Genomic DNA, 6,000 nt, shown 5'->3' on the forward strand with positions numbered 1-6,000 from the left:
GCAGTTTCCTCTTGTCTTCCCAATGCCCCATCTCTGTCCATCTCACGATGGAAAAAGTCTAAACTTGTCTTCACTGGGGCCAGAATAAAAGCACTTCTGAAGTCCAAAGTGTTTCTGCTTCGTAATACAGTCAAGTCCAGCATCAGCTAGTTCAGTGTGTATTTCCAGCTCCAGTCCATTGTGGTGCAGTTCTCAGGTTCCCTCCTGGAGCTTGTACATGGAGTCTGCACAGCACTGGGCCATGTGGCTGCTGGGGCCACGTGGCTAGGGAGAGAACAGTCACATGCACAGTGTACGGGTCACTGGGGGTGAGAGAGAGCGAGCTTCTTTGTTCTCTTGCAGTTATATTAGCTTGGGCTTGGAAAAGGCCTGGAGCTTTTTCAAATTGGCCAAAGAAAGTTCCCGAGCTTTTGTGAATTTCTGATAGGTCCACTGCCTAGTTAGACTGAAAAGCCTCTTTGGTCAAGCATTTCTCCCTGCGTCCCCCAACAATCCCACACTAGAGGGGGGAAGAGAAGAGTCTTAGTCTCCTTGGTGGAGAAATGTTGTGATCCCCTGGGGTGTGAAATTATAGCTACCTGGCTAGACAAGTAAGTTTATGTTGCCATTCGTTAAGCTTAATATAAAATTCCCTTTGTTCTTCTTTTCCTATCAATAAGTAGCTAAACACTGAATGTACAGGATAATCACCTGAGAAGTTGAGAGACTAATTAACTTATTAGTTTTGGATACTTGCATAACTTTGATGAGGGGAAATGAATTAAAACTCAAGACCAACGTGAGAGGAAAGTCCAAGATTACACACTCAAATTTCATGTCGGACTCTGAAAAGACTTGCCTGAAATCTAGGTGAACAGAAAATAAGCCAGCATTCGCAATAATGGAAGCCAGCTCCAGATCCTTCCGGCGCAGTTCTGGTTATCTGCCTCTGTTTCACTGACTCTTGAAACAACACTTTTGTATGGAAAAACAATTCGGGTTTTACATTGTCATGCAGTGCTTCCTACATAATCTCTGGGTTCTAATGCAAAAATAATCAGGCACGCAAGAAGAAAATAGCTAAAAGCAAACCAAAAGGGAGAAAAAAACAACAGAAACAGAAATACCATTGCAAAACTGCCAAAAACAAAGACAAAAAGGAAAATTATAAAGGCAGCCAGAAAATTAAAATAAAATACGTGCGAATAAAGGCGTAATTGTTTCAAAGAAAGACTCCTCAAAAGAAACAATAGAGGCCAGCAGACAATGGACTAAAGTCTTTGAAATTCTGACTTTGAATTCAACGCCCTGTGAAAATATCTTTTATAAATGAAGACAAAGTAAATTTTCAGGAAGACAGTAACTGGGAGAAGTCAGCTGTGTAAGCCTCTGATTAAAAGTAATGTATAGGAATATTTTCTGGTGTTGGAAACAATTACAGATAGAAGCATGGAGAGAGGAGAACGCATGAGATGAAATGTCACAGATAAACATGAGGCGAGGGAGTATCTTATAAATGGGAAGAATAATCAACTAAAACAATTAACTAACGCATTATCATAAAGAAAAATGGAAAAAATTAAAAAATGCATATCTGTAAGAATGGAAGAAAAGTAAAAACATATAAGATAAAGTTTGAACACAAATATATTGGTAATTTGAGTAATTGCAAATAAATGGAGCCACCAAATAAAAGACAATGTTTGTCATAATGGTTTAAAAAGATGACAATAGTGCCCTGGCTGGTGTAGCTCAGTGGATTGAGCGCAGGCCTGCGAACCACACGATTGCAGTTCGATTCCCAGCCAGGGCACATGCCTGGGTTGCAGGCCAGTTCCCAGCGGGGGACTCGCGAGAGGCAGCCATGCGTTGATGTTTCTCTTCTTCTCTCCTTCCCTTCCTTTCTGAAGGTAAATAAATAAAATCTTTTTAAAAAGATGGCAATATTATTCTGCCTATATCATGACAATTTCCACATAAAAATGGCAGATTCAGTAAAATAAAAAATATATATACAATGAAAATGCTAATCAAAATAAATCTGACCCTGGCTGGATGACTCCGTTGGTTGGCATGCTGTACCGTACACCACACGTGTGAGTGTTTGCCCCTAGTGGGGACACAGACCTGTGTGGGCTTGATCCCCAGTCATGGCCCGTGGGGCATGTAGCCCGTCAATATTTCTCTCTCACATTAATGTTTGTCTCTCCTTTCCTCTCTCTCTAAAATCAATAAATGTATCCTTGGGAGAGGATTTTTAAAAGGAGATGTTATTTAGTGATATATAGAAGTGCATTAAACTACGTTAGCATATCACAAACATGCAATAAACAAAGCAATTATTTTTGTTATATCTTATGATAGACATTGAGATCTTATTTTTGGATTTTTTTTCTTTCTCTACCTCTTACAGTACTTAAATTTTTCACATTGCTTATTTCAGAATTTTTCTCTGCCAGAATTATCTGACACTGATGTCATAGTTGGCATATTTTTTGGATTTCTGCAATGGTAATGCCTCACTACAAACTCCAAGTCTCAATGGTTCATAACAACAAGTGCATGTGTTCTTATTTATAGGTATATATTGGATTTAGCACTGCCCCATAATTCACTCATTTAGAGACTTACAACAGTCTGGGTTTACTTTTTTTAAGGTAGATGTAGAAAGATAAGAGCCAAGCTAAAACCCTAAATTAAAGCTACATAATCGCATTTTTGGCAGAATCAATCAGCACATAATTGAGTACTTCTTACCATGATCCTCACGCTTTACAAAAAGGAAGATTCCTTTGAAAAAGGAATCGCTGAAGAATGTATTTCCTTTTGCTTCATTTTAAACCACCATCTCAGAAATCCCTGGACACACTAAAGTTTGAGACAGTTGTCTTAAGTCTTAAATTTATATTTTTATAATATCCTGCTTACTCTTTTAAAGTTATAGCCACAAAGTTTTATTGATAATTTTTTGTTGTCATATTCACTGAGCTAGTCACATAATTTGCCATTATTGGGATTATAAACACATTTTCCTTGAACATTTTGAAGAAATAATACTTTTAAGGAGGTTGCTATTTCCCGAGATTTCTGAATTTTCATAATATTCTTTTTATACTATGGTGGCAAAAATTTCAAATAGGTTTTTTAAATGTGGCTTCAATCAATTGTTACCTACATGGCTTCAGTAGATTTTCAATAAAGTGAATTTATTGTTTGTACATTTTTGTTTATCATCAAATGTGTTTGGTTATATTTGTCATCTATTTTTTTAAAGAAAGTGAAATAAAGAGGGCCACTAGCATTAAAGCACCACATACTAGTATATAGATGCAGCTTCTAACTTAGCATAAAGGGTTCATGGCACAGAGGGGTCATATTTAAAAAAAATAATTGCTCTGAAACCTACAGAATCTTGTTAATCAATGCCATCCCAAAATTTAATGAAAAATAAAATAAATATAAATGACAATTGTCAAAATAGCTGGTGGAAAGAACAGGGGAAGTTGTCGAACAGAGGGAAACATAAACTGTGTTGTCCTCCACGTATGTATTGTGTGTGCCCTACTTTTAATTATCTGTGCATTTCCCTGGAAGTTTGGGTGAGTTATAACAAATCGTTATGACAATAACTAACAGGACAATATACAAAAATAATGCCCATGAAAAAATAAATTCGAGCATTACATAATACAGTCCTACCTCAGTATTTGTCAGCTTTAGAATTCATAGAACCCTCTACTAGTTGCATCTTGAGGAGAAAATAAATGTTTCACCGCATGGCGCTTGCTTGAGACTCATCACACTTGCTAGAACTTGTATGAGTCAGGATGTTGCCTCGCAAGAAAAAAATGCTTCATCATGAGTTCTGGAACTAATTAACAAAGAGTACAAAGGTACCACTATGTAAAATGTTCTAATTAAAAATAAATCTGTGTAATTTCTATGAATTTTAAAATTATTGGTTATTGGTTTCTTCAGTCAGTGTAATACTTTCTTTTTACCTTTGTTACCAAGTATATGATATAAATGATACTAAAATATACTTCACAATTGTATGCCTAACAAAGTAATGTTTGTGTGCCTGTGGCAGATTAGCACATTTAGGTTTACTTGACCCCTCCTTGACTAAAAATCAGAGTACCTTAATTACATGATCGTAATTAGACCCTTGTCTAACAGTACATTGTTACTGGTCCTTCTCATCCACGTCTAATTACATCATTATGCAGACTATATGACTCCTCTGTTTAAAGCCCTCCAATAACTTCCAAGTTCACACAGAATATAAAACCATGACTTCTTTTCCTGGTTTGAAAATTCCTACACACAAACATAAAAATCACTTACCTTTTTAGTTCATCTTTCGTTGCTCCCTCACTCTTCATGACATTACACTCTCACTGAAATTCTTTCTTTCTTCATCAAGGGAAACTTGTTTCTACCTAAGGGCCTACACACTGGATTTACTTCTTCTTTAAAACATGCTTTCCCCGACCTTCACATTGCTCTCTTCCCTGTATCATTCAGGTCTCAGTTTAAATTCCCGTTCCACAGCGAAGACTTCCCTTACCATCCCATCCCTGGTAACCCTTTAGTTGATTAGCACCCTATCTAATAATTGAAATTATCTGCTCAGAGTTATACCATGTGATGTAAGACATGAAATTAAGGTTTATGTACTGCTTTGACCTTTGGTAAAACCACGAGCTCTCTGAATGACCTAGATGCAAGTTCATTTCCCCATTGTACTTCCAAAGATAAGATGCTTTGGCCAAACAATCTTCTTATCTAGGAGTGTCCAACACTTTTCCTGTTTAACCCTAAGTAGTGATTTTTACTTCACCACCATCCTGCAGAATTATTGAGACGAGTGTCACATCCTCCTGTAAAAACCAAGGGGCCCTCCTCATTTCTGATACTACAAATCAAGCCTCCCACGGTCCTTTGTTCATAGTTTTCTTCAACACAACCTCTGTGTGTTGTCTTCTATGGCATGAGGTGCTCCTTGGTTGAATCTGGGACTAATAAACTGCCAGGCTCTAAACCACCCAGTATTTGGCCATCCTCATAACCACATGGTGAGAAACCTCCCAAGCAATGAGATAAAGAAGATGCAAGTATAAAATATTTTTGAAATTTTTAAAATATTTATTAATTTATAAACTATATGCCTACCATCACAGATAGATCCATATTGAAAAGTTAAATCTTCATCTCTCTTACTGTCACATCCTTGGACTCACCAATAATGAAGCATTAATATCATTTTGAATAAATGAATAATTGCCTAGACTTCCCTCTCTACTTCAAATATAAAGAAATTATTGTAATGTAAATATTTATAAATGCACATATATTATAGGTTTGTCAATAAATATATCCATATTAATGCTAAAAACATGAATAACTGATTATAAATTAGTATTCTGAAGAACATGCAAGTCACAAAACACAGTAGAGCAGTTGGTCAGATTTCCGGACTGCCCATTCAAAGATTTTCCATCCTAATTTCCAGAAACTATGAATGTAATGAGATATAATTCCTGTATGTCATTTTGTTATATGACAGAGTTGGCCATAAAATAGAAAGATTATCCTGTGTGGGTCCATTGTAATAAAGTGATCTCTGAAAAAAAGGCAGCAGATTTTCTCCTGCTGATGGCAGAAGACAGAATCAGAGAGATTTGAAGCACAAAAAAAATTTAGGGTACCATTACTGAGTTGGAAGATGAAGAGGGGCGTGATTCAAGGAATGTGGTGATCCCTCAAAGGTGAGAATGACCACAACTGATCCTCATTGAGGAAATGGGGGCCTCAGTCCTAAACCTCACACAACCACATACTCCTAACCACTGACTGGATTTAGAAGTAGATTCCTTCAGAAAGATTATGACCTAGTCAACACATTGACTTTAGCCTTATGAGTCTCCAAGCTGAGGACTCAATCAAACCTACTCAGACTTCTGAGCTACAAAATTGTGAAGTGATAAATGGACAGGTTTTAAGCATAAAGTTGCTTAA

The sequence above is a fragment of the Sturnira hondurensis genome, unplaced genomic scaffold (genome assembly GCF_014824575.4).
Source record: "Sturnira hondurensis isolate 20B ecotype Veracruz unplaced genomic scaffold, ASM1482457v3 Scaffold0014384, whole genome shotgun sequence".
NCBI classification, from domain to species: domain Eukaryota; kingdom Metazoa; phylum Chordata; class Mammalia; order Chiroptera; family Phyllostomidae; genus Sturnira; species Sturnira hondurensis.